The 23,941-nt window shown below is 37.8% G+C and overlaps 1 long non-coding RNA gene across 2 annotated transcripts in view; it reads right to left on the bottom strand.

Annotated features, from left to right (window-relative positions):
- Window positions 1–23,941, bottom strand: part of LOC147874450 (uncharacterized) — a 170,816-nt gene that overhangs the window by 139,694 nt on the left and 7,181 nt on the right. The window contains exons 1-2 of one of the 2 annotated variants that reach the window (XR_015534056.1): window positions 15,539–15,767; window positions 615–649 (exon numbers count right to left, since the gene is read on the bottom strand). This is a non-coding gene — a long non-coding RNA (uncharacterized LOC147874450). Of the gene's footprint in view, window positions 1–614; window positions 650–15,538; window positions 15,768–23,941 lie in introns of those variants that run through there. The other variant, XR_015534055.1, reaches the window with a different exon arrangement.

Raw genomic sequence — 23,941 nt, 5'->3', positions numbered from 1 at the left:
ACGTCGGGAAACGGGGAGGTTTCCGTAAGTCTCATTTCAGCAGTTAAAACACTTGTATAATATTTTACGGATAAGTCTAAAAAGGCCGCGGGAGATACAACAGTTCTGGGGTAAGTTACCGTCTTTCCAATAACGGGACTGATTATACTAATTATCTATAATAAATTTTAAGGTCTGTCTTGGTCTTTCGGAACATTGCGTATAAAATTATTAAATATGTTTTTTTATTTATAATATTACCAAACTACACGTTCCTACTTATCATCATAATTAGTAATCGCTATCACACGGAAATGTGATGAGCAGTTTTAGGGAGATCGCCATGACGTAATTTCACATTCCATTCAAAAACGGGTTTGTCAACAGTTTCATATTATTCGATTATCTTTTACAAAAGAGTATCGCGGGATTGAATATTGAATGTCATAACTGTATTTCCCATATAAGAAGTTTGATCTGCAGCTATCTTAACACTTTTGCCTATAGGAAAATGGGCTAATTACTTTTAGATTGATAAGTTGTAACATTACATAAATGTACACATTAACCATAAATTTCTGGAGCTGAAACAACAACAAACAAATGTTATAAAATAATTAAAGAACTTTACTTACCATCGGAGTAATCCCTTCGTGATGGCCATAAACACCTGAAACATGTAGAAAAGAATTTTAAAATGTTTCAGTTGATTTTTTTAACCAGCTGAAGCTGAATCTCGTATAAATTATATTTTAAAATTCAGACCGTACAGAAAATAAACCACAACTCTTCACCATTACAAATATCAACTGGTTAATGTTGTTTAAGAAAGTAATCGCAGTTTACGAGCAGAATCACAAGAAACCCTTATCATAAATACAAAAAGCAGATTTACGCACTTATTGTTAAAATAAGTGGTACATATAGTTACCTTAACAGAAGTTATTAAATCATTGAATGTAAACACAATGGCTATGAGCACTAATATTATTTATACATCTATTTTGTGCTCGGAAAAGAATTATACAAACCTCAAATCAAATGCCTATCATCCGCCTGACAGATATCTGCAGACGATCGATACAATAAATTGATTGTCAAATAATTATTAAATTATTTTCTCAAAGTTAAATCCCACCCGTCCAAAACTGACGTGAATATCAAAATAGTTATATTTTAAACCATTGATCATGAGAATAGGTGTGCAATTTGTATATTTTTTTTTATAGAATTCTGTTTTGGAAAGAAGAGTAAGTGATTGATGAGTGTTAATGAATATCTAATATTTTAGTTTATTCTAAATGTTTCGTGACATATGGCAGCTCCAATCTGTCAAAAATAGTTTTTGATCAATTGTGATTTTAGCCTTCAGATTGCCAACACATAGATATTTTAACATGTAGATACGTTAAGGGAAAAGTTTCTTGAAGACATTCTCGAAAATACATAACATTTGCTTGCTCTCTCAATTTCTTCATTACAGGAGCTGCATATAAGAATACACTTTACAGGTTATAAAGCTCAAAGCACGGTGCAGCTTGCAACAAAACAAAAGAACGGCACAACTATTACAATCAAATCAAGGAGCGTAATCGGGCGGGGTGGGATACATAGCTCAAATGGGAGAAACCAGAAATACTTGTAAATGTTTGGCTGAAAAACCTTACGGAAAGAGACCTAGGAGTAGATGGAAAGATAATATTAAAATTAGTCTTAAGAACTTAGGGTCGGAATATGTGAACTGGATTCATCTGGCTCAGAATACAGACCTTGCGTGTTCCTAACTCAGGAATGTACAAATAACTTAATCCGCTGCATAAAATGTTCCACTCGGAGAGACAAGCTAGGGAATAGTATATATAATTTTATTTCGAAAATCAGGGACAGAGATGTTCAAAATATTATACGTCAGATACAATGTGAGATTTCTGGTATTCACGACGGTCAGAATAAATACAGTTTCTAAATTCAGTCCTGAAGATAGAGACAGTATGTTTCCCCGAAACGTTGGCATCTACCGATGAGCCTACACGGCGATGAAACCAGAACATCATCAATGTTTCTTTCAACGGTGCACGGTAGAAATAAATGTAAAACAGTCAAATGGGCACTGTTAGTCGTGAGATATTTGTCATACACCCCCAGTTTTGTCGCCCGTGTTTTCATTCTTAAGCTCTCGTGGTCAGTTCTTTTTCATTCTGAGGTAAAAGAGACCAATGGAGCTACGTCATCCCTGTATACGCCTCTTCGCTTTCTTTACATACAATTTAAAAATAAAGAAAACACTGACGTGGTGCCAGCACAAAATCACAAAGGGTAAAATATAATAAATAGAACACCTTAAATGATTCTGCCATCCTTTCCAAACATAAGCAGTCACATCGGAGTAAACGCGTCAACTTCTATGCATTCTTTCAATATTTGTCAGAGTTTACACGGGTGATCGGACGCAGAATCCTTGTGTGTGATTGGCTGGCTGATTGACTCGAGAGGTTGCAACAGGAGATAGACGTAGGGCACGTGGAGTTCCCCAGAGGGACAACGAGAACTACGAACAAATAATGGCAAAGAAAAGATGAGAATGGTCTGAGCCCTTCTGAACGCAATGTCAAGTCCCCGCTTCAGGGGATATAAATATGGGAGAACTGGTACTAATGTTTTATTCAGTGTCTACCCGCCATGTCAGTCTGTCCGACGGCGCTCGAACTGTGAAACTGATAGTTGTATTTTTAGCGCTCTGAACCACGACGTGTCCGCTCCATAATAATATTTTAATATCTGATAGGTTCCCTCCGAACCTGGTACGAACACAGTGCCACTAGAGCAAACTCCACCAATTCACTTATTAATTTTCTACCATCTATAACATCGACATTGACATGATGACAGTAATAACTTATAATTCTGGATCGCCACTAACAGCGTTGGATAGTGAAACGTTGATTAGGTACCATAAAAACGTACACATTTGTTGAGGTAATATTCTGTCGAAAGGAAGACAACATTAAGAGTGTCACAATCTGGGTTGAACTTTCAATATGATGGCGATAATAATAACTGAAAGTGTTCCTGTAAATTCCTTATCAAAACTTTGAAAGTAACTGGCGCCGGTGCGAACCCTTGATGTTATACTGTACAAATTTGAGGTAACAGGAACATTTACCAAGTTCTTGGTTGAAATTATACACGGAAATTGATGAGTAAACTGTATATTTTATTTTCTGAATTATTGAGTTTTGGGACTTTATCCATCGTGTTCTAAAATTATGGTTTTAAGGAAGAAGGGCACAATTTCTATTGGGTCCATTAGAAATATCTAACCTCAGTCACTCAACCACTCCAACGAGGTCAACAGAATATATGCCATTATACACCTTAACACGAAGAAACGTTATGTGTTTTTTAGAATACCAGACGATGAACAAAGTCTAAAAACTCAGTAATTCAGATTGTAATACACTATCGTCAGAACTATTTAGAATCGATTTGTATCATTTTTAAAGTTCCTGCTACATTGGCAAGCATATTAAAACATTGTACGAATAAAATTTCATATGAACTACACGTTCTTCTACCAAAGAAACAGACTAGGCAATGACATGTCTACATTAAAACTCGAATTGGAACAAATTAATATTCTTATAAAAGCGGTTAATTTTAAAATAGACAAGTTATGACATACCATCTTCATCACACGATGTAATATTTCGCACACTTTTAGAATTATTACACCGAAATCTTTTATCGGAGACAAAATTAGACATAACATCACACAGAGGCCATAATGTACAAGTTATTTCTGATTATACACCTCGTGATGATGAAAGGTTGCAGGTATTTCACTGCGTTTATGAGATATTTCTGTAGAGCGGAATTTGGGTCAGCTGTCTGCCGTCATAACCCACATAGCAGGTTTAAACAATTTTAAGTTTATCGCCACTTATACCCTATGGCACGTATTAGGTAGATTTTGATAGCAAGGATTGTATTGGGGGGGGGGGGGGTCACGAATTCCACTGACCCTCTCCTCTCTTGCCTGTCTTAGGGGTTGCTGACGTGTTAGGGTCGAAAGGCGAGGGTTGCGCGCTAATTTCCGGCCTCGTCTCGCCGGATGAGACACGCACAGGCATCAAAGCAGCGGCGTTGATCCCCAGTGAACACGAACAGGTCACGACTCTTCATCTGTCAGCTTTCTTATTACATCAGTCACCTGCCTCGCTACTGCTTACCCCAAATTGCTCCTCCGAAGAGAAAATTAACATTTCCCGTGGTATAAAACTTTGATTTGAGTTAATTAACACGGATAGACTAAATTGGGATAATGAAATTAAATAGCAGACTTTACAAGCAAAACCTGAACAGACCATTACTGAATATAAGTCCTGTATCACGACTACTGATCCTCGTGGTTTATGGAAAAACTCAAAATGCTAAACACAAATGCCTACATTACTTAAATAAAGGATAAATTGAGTCGCTTTGCTATTAGTATCTGACTTAACAATTTTAGCTGAAACTACTTATTTTATACATTTAATATTTAGCCCAGTTCTTAGTCTCATTTACTATTAAACGTGACATATGCATTTTATTTCTTTATTTCTACAGACGAAAGACAAAAATAGAAACTCACTGACCCCTAAGCAATTAGCATACAGTGATACACGTCTGACTATATATATTTAATTAAAAGCAAAAAAACTTCATCTCAAAAACTAGAGGGAACTTTCGGAATCATTTAAAGCACATTGGTAACTACATGCACTGTCAAACTACAACATTCAGTAATTCTGCACTTTATCCACCGAGTGTACTTATGGATTTCGTGTAATTCTCAGAGCAAACAGTGATTATTTCCTTAAACGGCATTAACCAATCCAATTCACACGTTGTGAAGTTGACTGTGTTCAGGGATGTTTCATGGTGTAGTCTGATACATAACGATATGTCATAGCAGAGCTTACTGCCTCTATTGTCAGTGCAAAAATGCTTGTCGGTATCTACGAGAGTAGACGGTGCAAGATCCGTGAACACAAATATCTTGCAAACAGTCGCAATATGCTAAATGCCTCCACGTTCAGTCACTTATACACGCATTTAATTACAGGCGAAACTGTTAACAGCTGGTTCCCTCTTGTAACCCTGTCACAGTCATTTAAGCGTTAACTGCAGACTGTGATGGCAGATTGAGCATGGTACCACTTAAAGCCTATGGGTGCTGTCCAGTTGGGTAAGAGGTAATATTGCTAATGACTCCTGCTTGCCCGTATTCAATTAATCAACCACAGTTCAAACCATAACACAGTGTTAATTTGCTCTTTGCCCTCTCTCGCCGTCTAAATCCACCCCACTATTCAGTACTACAGACTATATTGTGTGCACTTTCCACCTTTAAACACCGAACACTTATGCTGCATTTTCAGTGGTAAGATAAAATGTTCCTGGGGTATTCTTTTTGCCGAACCTCATATGTAATTACTCACGTAAAGAATGATTAAATTGAAATGTTTTTGTACTTCATATTAAATTACACGTAAAATAACCGGATTGTGGTAATTACTTTCCATATTTAATTATGTATTTCTTAACGAAGGCAATAATTACTATTATTCCTGTATTTTTAATAAATAATATTAGTCGTGAATCCAATAAAATATCGCCTGTTGGAAAACAACAAAGACATGAGCGGCCAGTTTCTTAAACCTCTGCATCTTTCTCAAAGTTGAACCTCTCACATCGCTTTGCCCGAGGCTTTGCATTATAAAATCTGTTTACTGGCCGGCTTTATACGTAACAGTAAACTGTGACTTAAATAACAATTCAGAAGTGTAGTTGATCGGCAAAATCCGGCAAACATTTTTATCAGGTCTTTACCCATCTGCCCTCCCAACATGCAGCGTGATAAATGGAACGTGCAGCCAACCTCAACACCAATAATTTCTCGGATATAGCTAACTGCCGTCATTTTACTGTGAAATAAAAACTTATTGTTAGCGATCGGTTTGTTACACGGTCGTGTGTCCTGTTTTGTAGCGTGTACACTGAGTCCTCATCCTTGCTGTTCGACGGGACAAACGTGTTAACATAATTTCATAAAGCGAACCATGCTACAGGGAACGTGTCTGCCATGTTTACTTTCACTATTATTGAATCTGTTGCATAAACGCTTTTCCATCTGTGAACACTACAGTCGAGTGGGTTTTCTGATGGCTTTAACTTCCAATTCCAGCGTCAAGGTAAGAAATACAGGTGTCTCAAAAAACATGTATATATACACACACATTCGATGAATTAAATAAAAGACGTTTTTGACTACATACGTCAGCCTTGGAAGTTAATGAATTAGCTAATCTAATGTTGGTGTTCAAAATATGGCACAGTCGACAGAGGCGAGCAACTTAATGGCAAGCGGCCACCAATATAACTGCTGGGACGACGGCGCAAGACTTCAGTTGATGTGTTGCTGGCTCTCTGCTGTACACTGCGTTCCTCAAGTAACCCCAGAAGAAATGGCACGCGGGTATTGGTCAATACTTTAAACCACATCATGTTGAGACACTAAAATATTCTTTGAAATGTCACAGTACGCAAAAATATGAATTATAAAACAGATGTACGTCTTCCAGAGCGAGAATTTCCAGCATAAAGACGTAAGGAAATTATTTCCACCTCTTTTCATGTCGTACGTGAAAAGAATGTGCAACCATACTCGTACATAACCAGTCTTTTACAAATGCGAACTAGGGCTTGTTGTTGGCTGTCTATTCTGTGCTGTAGGACGACAGTGTGAGGATTGCATTCCACAGAAATTACTGGCTTCTGCTATATTCTGTTTTCCAACGTCAAAAGTATCTACCGGTATTACTTAGAACTCGGTTAGTCACGCATTAATACACACGTGGTCATAAACTGTATCCTGTATTCTTACATATGACTGAAGAATGTGTAACTCCCAGGAATATGCACATTTAAATCTAGTTCACTTCTAAAATCAGGATATAATCATCCCCCCCCCACCACCACATCCTTCGGTCACATGTTTACAGATGAATATTCTATATAAGACATCAAGTCCCTTAATCCACTCTTTCCGGGAATGTGGTGTACAGTACAAGGAGGAAATTTTTCCGACAACAGAGTTTTTGTTTCGTTGTAGGAGACGGTCGACAAAGACCTTTTATTTATCCCCAACTGTAATATCAGTGATGTTGACATCCAAATGGGCTTGTGTATGAAAGGAAAACAAAATGATGTCCTGCCATTTCACTGGCGTACGAAAGTGTCGTCTGCTTATCATCAGAAACAATGCGCTTCATCAATGTTCTGAGTGATACAATCAAACCTGAAAATGAGGTCATATTCACATACAAAATAGTCCCCATATGCAACTGTGCATTTACTGTAGCAATTACAAAATTAGGCCTAAATCTGAGTATGTACATACGTTCATAAATGTAAAATGGCAAGCATTATAGATATTCCTGGCTCAACTTTAACAATTTAGAAATGCTAAAGTTTGATTTCAAAATCTGCGACATATAGCTTGACGTCCACCCACACAATCTACTTCGTTAATGTCCGTTTAAATAATATCCTTGCCCTTATTTCTAATCGATGCTTTCCAAGAGGTTTCCCTATCAAATTTTATATGCATGTCTTGTTTTCCTATCCTAGCTTACCGAAACAGGTAGGTTGTAAACCTGGATAAATTTTCTGAAGTCAATGCTCTAGCAAAACTCGAATATGATACGCTTATGCCTCGCGCCATATCTTCTGCGCGGGCGACAGGTTACAACGCGATAAGGGACAACTTGTTATAAAGAAATAATCTTAAAATAACCTAAATAGATAAGAAGATGGCTGTCTTCTGGATTGTAGCGCCGTGTAGTCTGGTAGAACTGTACATGAGAGTAAGTTACATACTGACGTGCATTAAACGCGTGTGTTTGACCCCAAGATTTCCCAATCACTCCACCATTCTTGTACATCTACAGCAAGAGCAAGCAGCCATGGCGTACCCATTACAGTGTAAGAGACGCGAGGTTTAATGTATATGACGGCTCTGTAACACGGTATCTTGGCAACCTATACGCTTTCTCCTCATCTCTAGCACTTCCTCTTTTCAGAGCCGACATTAATTTCCAATTAGCAGGGGAAGAACAACGCCATAGTCTTCCTCTCTCACCTTACCATCTAAGTCCACAGCGGCATTCAAAGCTTAAGGAGACGATACAGAAAGAGAGTAAAGGAGATGAGAGAGAATCCTTTCAGGCTCTTTCTAAAGAGAAGATGAAAAATCCGCAAGAGCTAAGCTAACTTTTAGAACAAGTTTCCTTCAAAGCTAAGACTTCAGCGACAATCAAACTAGAAATAAAGAAGTGTTTGCAGTACTTATAGTTCTAGAAGACTGTGCTAGTCCTCCTGACATTTTAATGTAAAACAACGGTAAGAGAATATAAGTTTACAACCATTAATCTACATACAACATACAAAGCGATATAAGTAAATTATTATTTATTTATTAGTGTTCTGTCTGACGACAGGTCCATATGAACAGGATCCTTCCATCCTTTTCTCGGACTGGGACCTGTTCATATACGTTCTTGGCAGATGATCCAGAAGTGGTTTGCTATTGCCTTCTTCTGTGTGTGAATGGAGTAATTGTTGGGATGCCACGGAGAAACCGGGGGAAAACTCCGTGTTGCCTAGACCACGGCCTTGCCCAACACAAGTTATAAATTCGGGCACCGCCGGGAATCGAACCCGAGACCCCCAGGATTACAAGGCCAGCGTTCTATCCGCTAGACCACCTTAAATAAATATTAATAAGTTAAACAGAAAAATTACATAAGTAACCAAATAATTAACTCACTCCGTGAATCCATGGAGCTCACGAAATTTCTGTACCTGTTTCTTATTTCCCCCGTCCTGCCGATCGCATTCTCCTAACAAAGGTGATCTGCATAACTCACAAATTCCCTCGTTTTTTATTCCTCTTTAGCTCTAGCCTTTCCGAGGGCGGCTTATACCAGATTTTCATATTGATCGCGAAAATATAATAAGTCATATTTGTGAGTAGTAAACCAAAGTTCAAGCTGTTAACCTTGTAGCCTAGATATCCAAATAAATAAATCATATTTTCTTGGTTGGTACAGTCCGAATAAGCTTTATGGTAACATACGGTAATATAGCATATCATTTCAGCTTCCCGCTTATTTACCGTCCATTCTTCGTTTATCAGAAGTTCATTCAATGTTATGAAAAATAATTAGCTCTGAAATTATTTTCATAATACAACAGGACCTTAAATTACGCAGAGCCCTGATTCACTACATAAATAATTTCAACATGTCAAGTCGACGCTTCTGTTTTCCTACTTTGTTAAGACATTTATTGAAGTCCTCAGCAACCACAATTCCCTCTTCAACTCACCAATAAATGTCTTCAACGATGCATTGTGTTGACTCAACAACAAACACCCTTTATCACTCCCATTCACGTACACCCGAGCAGACACCCCTAAAGCCTATTATCTACTATCCACTTCTCTTCTCATCTTCGGAATAACGTCCATGTTCTTCGAGCTCTTGCCATCATTTTACTTAGACTAAAGGACACAGAGGGTTTCCCCATGGAGAAACTAAGTCCTTGCACAATGAGTGTCGCCGAGTTGTCACGAACAATTCCTACAGACGGACTGGCGATTCACTTAAGCTGTGTTACTGACGTCTATAGGAGATTCTGAGAGTCGGTAATACAGGTCCCGAGCAGTGATTCGCATACAGCTGGGACAACAGTTGTCCACACTTCACGTGCAATATAGCTGTTTTCTGGGTTGTTGCGCCGTGTAGTCGCCCTGAATGTGGATGCAGCAAGCATCTCTGAAACGTCGGTAAAATTCTACCAGACTACACAGCGTGAGAAACCAGAAGACAACCATTTCATATTCGCCGCCGTGGGAACCAAAAACTCACAGTTCGTCTCTTATTTCCAAATACTTCCTACAGTATTTTGACTCCTTCACTGAGATTAGAAGTCCACATTTTACGACCGATCGGAACAAGATATAAAATGGTCTTGTACAGTAGTTTGAAAGGAACAGCACGACGTAGTTTTATTGCTTTAATCGTAAACCGTATTTTCCTTTAAAAATGATATTGTTTTGGGTTTTGACGCCTTGTGGACTCGTAGGTAGATAGCAATGTTTCGAAGAAGTGGGGGGGGGGGGGGGTTTGAAAAGTTGGTAGTTTATAAAGTTTTGCAAGGACTAGGCTAGGTGAAAGTTGGCCAATCACAGTTGAGGAATGTGGAGGTGTTGAGACCACTACGAAGTCTTCGTAATTTTCCACTTTAGAGCAATAATTTAAAACGAATTTCAACCACCAGGCATATATATTTACCTTACAGTGACTATTTAATTAACCCTGCAAGTTTCTTGCCTACTCCACATTTATTTACCGCATATCCTAGATTTTAAGACGCTATCGATTGTGAAATGCGTCCTTAACTCAGTAGTAAGTTTTTAGGAATAAATACGCTATATCTATTCTTAGAAAACGCAACCCGATTTCAATAACTTAAAAATGCGATAGAATGAGTCTTAAAATCGAGAATCTATCGTCTATTGTTTTTCAGTAATTATAACTAAATCCTGAGCCTTATGAAATATCAAATATCTGAGAGTACGAAACTGTATATTTGTGTACAGTTCGTCGTTTATTATTTATAAACAGGCAGAGGCATGCAGTTCTGAAACGTCGCTTCTGGCACACAAACACCGTATGTATTCTGTGAACACATTTCTTCAACATTAATTACTTTTTTGGTCATAAAACCGCCTAATTTTAATATATTCATTTTTCTGACTAAACTGCAGAAAAAATAAATTACTGCCTAATATTTCCTTGTTTACGCATGTATCGTATTACAATATGAGTGGTCTCTCAGTAGCTCTACTTCCCACGCCCTTTTCCTGTTAAAACGACACTGAAGAGACCTAACAAATAACACAATTCAGCTTTAGCTATATTAACAATACCTATTAAGAGCATTCGAAAACATTGTCCAGTCACCGCGATTTACCATGCATAAAATACAACAAAACAAAAGACAGGTAGTGGATGCACCCATTTTCAACGCCACCCCACCTCGTTGTTTAATTTTGGATAATTGGTGTACCCATAGAATAAGTTCTTTTGTTTATTACATTCGACATTATAAGTTAATTTACAATTTCTGAACATCATATTACAAATAATAGTTCTGGCTGTCGTAAGTAGAAGGAATGAAATTTGCATATCAAACTTGACAGCATAAACTATGATGAATAAAACACGTTACTCCACTACACATATTTGTTTCAGAGTTGTTAAGGTACAGTACAAAGATGTCGCAACAATCTGCTTCTCCTACAAACATCACGAGAAGCAGGGAAATGAATTGCATCTACGTTCCCAGAGGCGGATTAATACAGCTGTTCTACTGATACTTGCAACACAGCTGCAGTCAAGGCTTATTCTGTAACAGCACAGCAAAGCAATTCATGAAAGGAAACCGAGATCAAAGAACGTTCATACACACGAAACTCCTTTACACTTTTCCCTGATAACAGTGTTTATAAAACAAATGCATTGCGACACAAAATTTGTATAGTTTACTTGAACGACGGGCAGTAACGGATAATAAGCGGTTATACTTTACTTTGATGATGGTATCGTCATAAATTCGAGTGTTAATTAACATTTCTGCAGAAAGACTGTAGGACTGTTTGTTGCCAATGAGAATTATAACAGGTATTTTCGCCAGCCATTAAAAACTAATCACATAATATTATCCAGCATAATAAGTACATTTATTGCAGTAGTTACTGTAAACATAGTATAAACTTCATTAGCGCAATTACTGAATATCTGTTTCAATTAAAACGTTGCATCTCACATAACTAAGATTACTTGGGGCTCTGCCTATAAACATGGAGACAGATCGCCCTGAAAATGAAGACAGCAAGTACCTCCGAAACGTCGGTAAACGTCTACCAGTCTACACGGCGCTACAAACTAGATGACAAATGTGTTCGGAGAAATTTTGCAGCAGCAGAATTGCAAAAAAATGTCTGGAATTTAATTAAAAATGTACTACCGTTACGGTATAAAAAATTAACTCCGTACAGAAAATTCTGAAGTAATACGTATTTGATATAACCCGGTTTACGCGTTATTTATCTTACAATACACACACAAACAAAAAAGCTTAAGCAGTTGAGCCCTGAAATAATTGTGATACAGAGCGGCACTGAGCCGTAGAGCATTAGTTCCCTATATACATAAAATTCAACGAGGCGAGAAATGTGCAATGGGTTTATTTTGAACCAAGGGATCGAGAGACATTCCCTGGCACTGATTCAAGAGTTGGTTTATAAAATAACAACCAAATATACAAATACGGATTAAGTGTGTAGTGATCATTCTTGTTTCATTCTGCAAAACAGGTCACAAGTGACCACTTGCAGGCCTCGCGAAGGCCCAATAAGTTCTCACTTGCACGCTTTAACTCGATCATGAGATGGAAAAGTCTGTCCTCGTCTATCGCCGAATCGTTTTCGCTCTTTCTTTTGTAATGTTATCTTCATATGTCGATTTGTTTGTTTTCCTTCAGTCATTTAGTTTATTTTCATTCGTCCTTTCTCCCTTCTTTATTTCTTCTTCATTTTTATTCAATATCTTCCTCTCTGTCGTCCTAAAAACAGCAGTAACCAAATTCAATGTACTGTGTTCGAGTATTACAGTGGGATAAACTTTATAGAATAACGAAACTGTCTTCTGAGATGTAGCGCCGTGTAATCTCATAGTAGTTTACAGACGTTTCAGAGGTGCTTACTGCCTCCATCATCAGGGAAATGATGATGGAGAAAGCTAGGACCTCTGAAACGTGTGCCAGTTTCTGTCAGACTAGACGGCACTACAAACCCAGAGGACAGCCATCTTCGTATTCACTGCAGTGAAAATCGCAAGCCCATCTTCAACGAGGTAGTTTCCGCCGAAGACCTAAATCAATTTGAACAGTGCACGATATATTTTGGTCTATTATTATCATTTCTTGGCTTTTATTGGCCTTATTTGGCTGTTGTCAAGCACTTAAATACCACTATTACCACTACAAGAAACGTCTTTCGCCAGTAGACCCAATCTACTCCCTACGTAAGGTAATTGAAACGTAAATATCCTTAGGCCTACGTCTCCGTTTCAAATATTTAACTCGCAGTAAATATTTTATCTCATTCCATACGTAATAAAATCGGCTGTGATTCAAAATTATTCCCTCGACCCATACCGTGCGTCTTGAAGAATTTGTGCCATGTTATGGTAACGACACATTCGCGATACTATAATCATTACACTATAACGACTAAAATAACAAAAGTTAAACCAATCTACAGACGAACTAGTCTGTTATTAATTAAACTTCGCCACAGCACAGCCAATTGTACAACCCATAACTTCAAGGCGCATGTTTGTTGCCCTCTACACAGCTCTGAAATACGTAATGCGGAGGAAACAAGGTCATAGCCTGAAGCTACGTCACGAAATGTACCTCCAAGAACTCTCCCCTCTTTCCAAGACTAATGCGACCCCAGAATGACGAATGACTCATCAACTGGAGTACGTTAAAGAAGGAACGAAAACGCTTTAAAATGGCGGACCACGTCCTTGCAAAAGCAAAGATAAAAATATTACCTCATATCTGTGCGTCACACTACGCGCTGACGGGGGTGGAGGTGGTTAGGAACGTAAATCCACAAGCTTGCTTCATTTTTTTTTTAACTAAACGGATGTGCTACAAAGCCACTCTGAACACAGAAAATTACGAAGCACTCTCAACATAATACGAGTTGAAATAAATAAAATACCTGTGTCTGTTATCACCTCCAGACACTGTTATCAGTGGATCCCCCATTTGAGTAGCTCAGAGGACTGAGAGGAAAAGAGTGGGAGAAAGTTTCACGTGAAGCACGACACCGGAAAATGAGACTGAATCCAACTCTAAACTAAAACTACGTAGAGATGTGCAATGTGCACTACCTGTGAGACAACAACAGTCCCATCCAGTAACAGCCAACGCTACCGCCACAAGCATCTCCTGAACCATGACAAATTGAAAACATCACTCATCCTGATTCCCGTAGGACGAAAACCAAACAAAACTAAAACCACAGCACCAGTGTATAACTCCATGCTGGAGCACCCATTCTGACCCGTTGTCTTACAGTGAAATGCATCTCATCCTGCTGTCTCACTGCTTTAGCCTGTCTTTCTTCTCCCTCTGTTGCAGTGCCATGCGAGGTACGATTTACAATGTCACAATAAATGGTCCTTTAACATATGAAGAAAACTACACAAAGTATATTATAAAATACTTAATTGCATTTCCATTTATATATCTAAAAACAGTTGAGCTTATTTACGTTTACGAATAAAAAGTTTAAATAGAACTGAAATCACTCACCTTAAGACTGTAATTATTGAACTTTCAAAGCTTGAAAAATTAATTATGCCTTAAGTAACACCTAATCCTCCTTTCGCATCTTCAATCCCCGAAGATTTTATCCTATATTTTTAATAATTTTTTATGCGAAGTTCATACAATAAACGTGAAATGAGGTCATGTATGTCTTGCCAAAAACGTTTCCAAAGTTACCGTTAATAAGTATTCACTAAAAACTGGTGAGCTGGGCAATATTGGGCCAGTACAATGCGTGATGTTCGAATCAAATTCTATAAATTTTTCACAAAGATTGCATATATTCAGTAATGGTAACTTTTATTTTAAACATCTCCAGTATAATCCATAATCAAAATATATATGTCGAAATAACTTACATCTCAATGCACCGTTCATTATTTCTGCATCAGTAGATTTGAATGTTCCACAAAAGTTCGTGAAGTCAGTGGGATACAAAATACTACAACGTACCCATTTGAAAATATGGGTTACCTACCCCACTGAACCACTCCACGCCTTTTCGTCCTTGTTTATATAGGCTTACGAGATGCAAGATTATTACTAAAATGTATCGACAAAGTCACTTCGCCTCGGGGATATTTATATCTCAAAAGTTTTCTTAAGCAAGCGCCAATTGTCACTGCTAGGTTAAGGCTGACTGGAAAGTTTCCGACACGATCCTAATACCTACTCAGGCCACACCCCACATTCAGATTTTATTCTGCACAATTAAACGAGGTTTTCTTTCCAAGAATTTCGGCCTATTCAGTTAAAAGTCAGTAAGAGTATATGTAGACCCATTAACACTCATGGAATGGTAATATACGAGGCTGATTCAGAAGACGGATTTCTAGCCAACAGATCCGCCGAGGTTGTCACTCACATTTATTGTCATCAACTGTATAGGATACATTTAGTTATTTCTATCAGCCCTAAATTCTGTACATTCTAAGAATGTGAAAACTGTACGACAAAATAATCTCCGTTAATGGTGTATGCGAAGCGTTGTGACCAACACAGGTGAACTGACAAACTTCATAACCAGACTACTTAAACTCACCTTTCTCACGATGGCCGCATACAGACTGCTCCATCTTGAACGTGCGGAACAACATAGAGATTGCGTTCACAGGTTAAAATCACATTAAACTCCTAACACTACGAAAATCATAAGCGTCATTGAATATCACAACACAATTACACAAATTAATTTAATGCACTTCTAACGAAAAACACTCACCACACACAGACTTTAACATCACGTGCTCCTCCCCGCCCCTCAAACTGAAGCTTCTGTCTCGCGATGAATGATGGGTAATCGTGAGAAATAGGTGGAGGGGGAAAGGTTCGGCTACTAGACTGGTCTTGCCACATTAAGAATGTTAGTCCACGAGAAATGGCCATCGGAAAACGCGTGAGCGCTGGCTTCAGCGGTGACAAATTCCCGAACTCATTTGTTAGCTCACATACAGATGAGCATTCTTTTCACAACTACTGTATAAGTACCCAAGTACGGCTTCAAAATTACTGTTTATTGACAAGCGTGTTCCCATGTTAAAAGCGTGGGATATAACACTGCAAAGATATGTCGTTTATTATTGAAAGAAGATACGTGTTGCTATAAATGTAAAACTTGTTTTTGTTTTTTTTTTGTCGACAATTTGAATTTCTAGTGGTCTAATATCTTCCCATTAATGTCATTACTAAATTGTATCATCAATGTATGTTATTTAACGATGGCAGCAGCTCATATAAATAATGAAATTCGTTCGTTTATAGGTAAGTTTAAATTTTAAAACCAAATATGTCCATGCACGCTCTCTTTACATTGCCCTGAAGTATTTCTGAAAGCGTTTGCCGATTTTTATGAAAAGAAGTTAAGTTATTATAGTTAAACCATACACCAGAATGTATCTGCATTCATGAATTCTAAAACAAAGGAACACAGAGCATTCTTCAGTAACAACACATTTTCCAAATAGCCAATTATTTTTTCCGATTGTACACTGTAATCGTGCCACGATGGTCTAGCGGTTAGAACGCTGGCCTTGTAATCCTGGGGCCTCGGGTTCGAATTTATAACTTGTGTTGGGCAAGGCCGTGGTCTAGGCAACACGGAGTTTTCCTCCGTGGCATCCTAACAATTACTCCATTCACACACAGAAGAAGGCAATGGCAAACCACTTCTGGATCATCTGCCAAGAACGTATATGAACAGGTCCCAGTCCGAGAAAAGGATGGAAGGATCCTGTTCATATGGACCTGTCGTCAGACAGAACACTACAAAAAAAACACTGTAATCGTTACGTTTTTTTTGTCATTGAACACTGCCCACCAGAGGCAGGGTTTCTGTTTGTACCAAAATGTCAAGCCGAAAGTGGAAGATTGCACTAATATTCAAATCAAATTTCAGGGCTACATTTACTTGCGTAATACTTCACATTTGGTTCGCCCTGGTTGGTTCTGAGTTTCATCATCAAATCAGTTACCACGTTCTTCTACACCCAGGCTCTTTAGCTGTCAGATACGTCTAAAATGGTACACGCGTTTTGAAATTTTCCACCCACTTTCTTTTTTCTATTATGTAGCCATGCTGTTTTACAGTTTTTCGCTGTATATTTCCAGTAACAATATATTCGTTATCCGCACGTTCAGTATTATTATCCATTTCATGGGATTGATTCGCTCTGTTTTGTTGACAAACAAAAGCTTTGTATCCTACACACATCCTTTCCCAGCCATTTCGAAACTTGACACGAACTACCGCTCAATCTTGCATATTGCTTTAGGAATCACATCCTCCGATAGTAAGGCGACACAACCTGGCAGTTGTCATCCATGTCCGTTAGACTATACACCCACAGAAAACAGGATTTGGTGTCTAGTAAAGAGGTTAGTTTTTGTTAAATAAGATGGGAAGACGAATGTTCAAGTATTAGTCGTAACCTGTTTAAATATTAAATTCTGATATTCGTGTGGAGGAAATTAGGACATTCTAACCCACATGTCTGCACTGCGTGGCACTGTAGACAAATTTACCTTAATTCTGTGCTCTTGAGAGCTTGTTCATTATAAAGAGTCGATTTAGATAAATGATTAACTTATACAATCCTTTTTTTTTGTAAATGATTTTGTACAGTTATTAAAAATGCACTATAAAATTATGCTAATTACACAAATACAAATCTTCTACTCCAGAGGAACACACAGAATGTAAAGACAGAGAATTTTTTTTAAAAAAATAGATGGCTTTTCGTTTCGCATATTCCTCCTTGGCATCTGCAGAAAGCTCCCGAGAAACGCTCCTGTCAAAATGGATGACAAGACGCACAAAATATAACTTATTTTCGCCTTTTTTTTCTACTGTTCCCAGCGCAACAAATAACCCTATTTCTGTATGTGCAGACCTCTGCCAAAATTGTGAAGCTAAGCTTTTTTTTTCTCGTTGTCGTAACGTCACATTCGAAACAAAAGAAGTTGTAGTAAGCCGAGAGCGACATCTTCCATATCCCAATAACGCAGATCGCACGCTTGGCCAACCACAGATCTAATATGTCGTCGGGGCGCATTCAAAGAACTCAATCCTATGGAAGAAATATGGGTAGGTCCGTACACTGTGAACACTATATTTCTATATAATAGTACCACGTCCCAAAAAATTCCATACAATAAAAGGCAGAACGTAGAATGAAACTTAATAACAGCCACTGAACAGAAACATTTTTACATTGTGCAATGTCTTAACACTTGACTACTCAATAACCAAAATATAAAATGATTATCACGTGGAATTTTGTGCCGTGTAGTTTGATCATCGCGATCCTGATGAAGAAGGTAGTAAGTACTCCTAAACCGTCAATCAATTTCTTCCAGACTACAAGGATCAACATCCCAGGAAATAATAATTTCTGGGACAAGAATAAGTTTTTATATAAAATCTATGTTAGAGTTTACTGTGCTAGAAATTTGTTATTTATTGAAGTTAAATTATATCCTCGCATGTCTAACACTTACGATGCAAGTCGCTCAGGTCTGTCGGAGTTAATAGTCGCACTAAGACAATATGTCTCAATATTCTTTGGATTTAATACATTCAAGTTCACCGAATGTATTTTTTTCTCCGGCCTGTCTTCTTAAAATTCCGCTGAATACGACCAGTAATTAAGTAGCTTACAAATAACTACATTCTATTATCCGGATTATAGGTCAGAGGTTTTAATCTCTTATTACGTATCACACACTACAGCTGACGGGACATACTTATGCAATACTTTGTTTGCCATCATGAAGGATGTTTCAGGCCCTTCAGTATGTCCTGAGCAGCGAAGATCCCACGTTATCTGTCCTAGAACAGGCGACGCGTACGAAAAGCGGCTTCTTTCTTACTCTGTGTGAACTGATATGGATGACCAGGCAGTGTGAAATTGGAAAGCTCCTATGAAGCAGAAACGAAATGGAGAAATCAAGGGACGCATGTGACGATCAATGGCATGTGGCATACATGCAATAATACATTCCATTTCTTTTATAACGGCAGTTGAAGAACCCTGCTTACTACATGGAAGAATCTCAATACGAAATATTCCTTCAACAGAATTCTTTTAATCTCGCATCTTCTTATTAATGTTGTTGTTATATATATATTAAATTCTTATATTTTCTATGACTCCTCCATTCATAGACCAGAGTTTTACATTTAAAAGATGATGTGGACGTTTCTGAACAATTTCTCAAACACAAAATTAAAAGATTTTCTTTGCGGTTATAACGCTGGCCTTGTAATCCTGGGGTCTCGGGTTCGATTCCCGGCGGTGCCCGAATTTATAACTTGTATTGGGCAAGGCCGTGGTCTAGGCAACACGGAGTTTTCCTCCGGGGGCTTCCCCGGTTTCTCCGTGGCATCCCATTCACACACAGAAGAAGGCAATGGCAAACCACTTATGGATCATCTGCCAAGAACGTATATGAACAGGTCCCAGTCCGAGAAAAGGATGGAAAGATCCTGTTCATATGGACCTGTCGTCAGACAGAACACTAAATAAATAAATAGTAACTATACGCTTAAAGCATTATGGTTACCATGGTCTTAGTTGGTACAGAAGTTTTCGAGATATATAAACGGGTCACTCGTCACCTTTGATATTATCTGTAGTTTAGGATAATATCCATCGCAACGAGTACCACAGTCACTAAATCTTGACAACTTTTATTCAAAGCTCACCGAAGTTTTTCGTTATAAATCCCATATATCAGCGTAATAAATGCCCGAAACGGGGAAATTATTCAGTGGCGGAGTAATACCAAAATCTGGCTAAGGAATAACCTGGATAAGAAAATCTGAAACGCCAGTTACTGTCAGGTAACCAGACTCCCAAATTTTGTAAAAATTGTCACCGATATATTGAACAAGGTACTTTTTATCAGCGTCCAGACTATGTTTTACTCAGTAGAACTAAAATTATCCTGTGTGAAGTTCACCAGTGACGATAATCCATTACCAAGGCCTATAATGATTGGAACTTTATGTCCACCACTATGTGGGTCTCTGAAACAAGGGCAACATTCTACGTTTACAAAAATGCAGTAATATTTTAACATTCCAAGTTTCCTTGTTCCTTTTCTGTTAATTTGTCGTTCACCCACGAAGAAAAGTCAGTTTATAGATGCGTGACGTATATTTATTTATCACGGGAGAGTCGCTCAGATGCAGTACACACAGGAGAAAATAAAATGACATTCTATGTGCGCTTTTTCCCCTATTTACAAAGAATAAAGATTTTAACAGCATGTAAATAAACACACATAGAACGCAGTTTTAACGATAACAAAGCTACAGTGGCATTATCCCTAGACAAAGAAAGGGCCTCTGACAAAGTATGGACCACAGGGCGAATTGCGAAATCCATTAAAGCCAAAATTCTTCCCCATTTAATCCATGAAATTCACACTTACCTACAAAATCGAACATTTTCTATAATACATGGAAGCTCTCATTCAAGTTGCCGTCACATAAGAACTGGAGTTCCCCGGGGTAGTCTGCTTGGACCAACACTTTCTTTCGTCTACATTAATGATATTCCATCCACTGGAAACAACCCTAAAGTATCCATCTCGATCTATGCAGAGTATAAAATAATTTGAAATACGTTTAAAATAACACGGTATAGTGCAAGTTCTAAGAAAGGCCTGACCTTAATCCCGGCTTTCTTATTATCATGTTCTTCATAAACATAGCATTAGAGGCAGAAATATAGGAATATTAATTTTACATGCATGTCCCTGGAAATGCTGTATAAATGAATATCACTGCGCGTAACATAAATCACGCAGATATTTCAGTCTCTTTCTGACTAAAAACTTTTGTTTCTAATTAATAATTTGAGGGGGAAAAACCTCTACAGGGATTCTGTTTAATATTACATTTAAACTCTACTGTTTTAATTATTACATTCAGTTATTGAGTATTATAAATAAAATTGCAGGTAATGGTTTTATACAACTTTGCGTCCGCCGCCAAATTTAGATCCATTTGGTGTTTACAGAGGCTGTAATTTTGTGTTTGCGATAGCCTGTCTTTGACGCGTACGCTGGTGTTCTATGGCTTTTGTCACAAACAACAAACTAAGCTCCATCACAATAAAGGAACACGACTCGTTATTTCATTTAAAATTGTAACATCCCCTCTTCATATTTCAGGCTCAATAATTACAGCGAGAACCAGGCTTGGATTTTCAGTCTGTTTTTTTTTTATTTCCCTTGTTATTCTAGACTGGGCTTCTGATTTGTAATTATTACAGACCATTCAGTCTTTCCATTTCCTTTTAAAGTCTGTCATACTTTGTACACTGTGTGTCAGAGAATTCCTCTTCGCCCCTCTCAAGCTGCGTTCATTCACGCACCCTGCAGTACCTCGAAACAGATAAAAAAAAAAGCATTCACTAAACCAGGGGATTTCAAATAAACTAATGGAAAAAGCCCGTTTAAATTCAATGCAGAATTATATCTTTCGTATCTCCATCCTCTGCCCCAGGAATCGCCAAAAATATTAGGACATTTTGGTCCCCTAGGAATAGTTTTGGGGTATTCGAGACAATTTTAGAATATGCCTATTCATAAGGAGTTTTACAAGTTTAATTTTCTTATTCTCTGATTGTCACACTTTCCTTATATTTTCCCCTTGAGACACTTGTTGTAGCAGGCGCAGCAACGAGGACATAATTGGAAAGCAATTATTTCAATTCGCATCTTTTTTGTTTCGGTGGGTTCATTTGATGCCTAACAATACATCATAAGCTCCTACTAGTTCCAATTTACCCATAAATCGCTGATGATCCTTGCTTTATCCATTTTCTTTCGTTGTTATGAAAGTAAAATATGATATTGTGGTGGCTCATAAACATATGTATCGACTATTTGCTAAACTTTGCGAAATATATGTTAATAATGTGTCATAACAAACATTGAATTATTAGTTATATTATTCAGTTGTATTTTGCATCAATACAGAATCATTCAGAAAGTTGTGAGGTCCATAGGGTAAAGACAAGCTCAGCTTCGTCGAGCGCTATCTGGTTAATGAAATGTAACTAAGAGATATTCACATATCATACTCGTGCTATACGTAAATATTCCTGTGGTTGCAAAGAGAAACTCCTTGTCTTAAGCGATCCATTTAATCAAATTTACTTATTATATATTATAATTATATTATCTTATTAACAAAAAGTGTTATTAAATAAACCCCCAGTATTGTCAGGGTGATTAAGTCGAGAAGAATGAGATGGGCTGGGCATGTAGCGCGCATGGATGGGACAAGAGGTGTGCACCGGGTACTGGTTGGGAAGCCTGAGGGGAAGAGACCGCTGGGGAGACCTAGACGTAGATGGGAGGATAATCTCAGGCGGTATCTATGGGAGATAGGAGTTGAAGGAGACTGGATTTTGTTGGCCCAGGACAGGGTCCGGTGGAGGGCTTTGGTTAATTCGGTGATGAACCTTCGGGTTCGGTAAGCCATCTAGTTAGTTAGTTAACAACTGTCTAAGGAGAAAGATTCAGTTTCTATAAAATTCTAGACAAATACGTAAATAATATGTGTTTAATTCAGTGTGACGTCAGGGTTAATGCCCTATTTCCCGCAATTCATTTAACTAATTCATTCTCTAAACACAAAAATCTCACCAAAATATTTCGCACTTACTTGCATGGGAAATTTAAACAACATAATATTCTTATAAATGGTGGCATGTTTATACACACAAATTTATTTCCATTGTGTATCTAAGCAAACTTCCTTTTGTAAAAATATCTTATATGCTCCAAAATGTGAAATAAAAGTAATCTCCTACAATCTTGCAGGCTCCTACACTAAACATAATAATTCACAGAAGCGTTACGCATGCATTGCATATCTGCACAGTAATGGCAACTTATAAGGAACGAAGGCACTAAATTTCTGTCTCTCATTCCCACACCCAACTCTGCATCATTGCACTAAGATGAGATGGCTCGTCTCCCTCACACTTTCCCGCATCAATTTTCTCTTTCACAGGTTCTGTACTTCGCGTACGTGTTTTTTTGTGCATTACAATCCTAGCAAAATATAGTAACGCTGTTGAAAGAAACGGATAAGACAGGAATTTGAGACCTAAAAACAAGTAGGAAGAAAAATGCACTCAATTCTTTTCTCTTTTACTTTGATTTATCCCAAAAATCTTTAGTACAGTCGTATCTTGCGGTCAGCAGATGGGAAACGACCGGAGAAGGGAATTCTATAACCAGATTTATGATGGAAATATTCTGCATTCGAAGGCGTCTTGGAGGAAAATTGAATCGGTAGCAGAAGACAGCAGGACCCAACGCCGAGGAAGGAAAAGCCGATACAAAAATAAAAGGGAAAAGATGATAAAGAAAATATGGATAATAGGAAGAGGCTGATGGCGTAGAAAAGAATACAAAGTATACCTACTTTAGTTTTAAAACGACAGTCGTAATAGAACATAACAGAACTTGGGAGAAGCCCGCTGAAATCTAAATTAAATTACTTAAAAATTCACAAATATAATTACTGATGAACAATAAATTAGACAAAGAGTCGAGCAGTAATATTAGAACACTTTTTATAACGCCTGAGAAACAGAAGCCATCTCAAAAGACATTTTCAATATCACTACGTTGATAAAATCACTGCTTTAGAGATGAGTGGATCATGTAGCACGAATGTGATGGAATGAAAAAGTAATACAACATTTTAGTCCAAACTCCGAAAGGAAACGATTGTTTGGGGTACCTAGATATATACTGTGGGATAATATTAAATGTATCTTATAGAACCAGGATATGATAGTGTGGAATGGATTCTTCCAGCTCAGGGTGGGAAACAGTGGTGTTTTCTTTTGAACACGGTACTGAAGCTAGGGGTTAAGTGAAGGAAGGAAAATTTCCTAACCTGCTGAGTGACTATTAG

Source organism: Zootermopsis nevadensis, unplaced genomic scaffold (assembly GCF_977971745.1).
Source record: "Zootermopsis nevadensis isolate Lab colony 2312 unplaced genomic scaffold, Znev_1.0 Znev_ptg000008l, whole genome shotgun sequence".
In the NCBI taxonomy this organism is placed as follows: Eukaryota; Metazoa; Arthropoda; class Insecta; order Blattodea; family Termopsidae; genus Zootermopsis; species Zootermopsis nevadensis.
The sequence above is the reverse complement of the archived record's forward strand: the minus strand, read 5'-3'. Positions and strand labels throughout refer to the sequence as shown.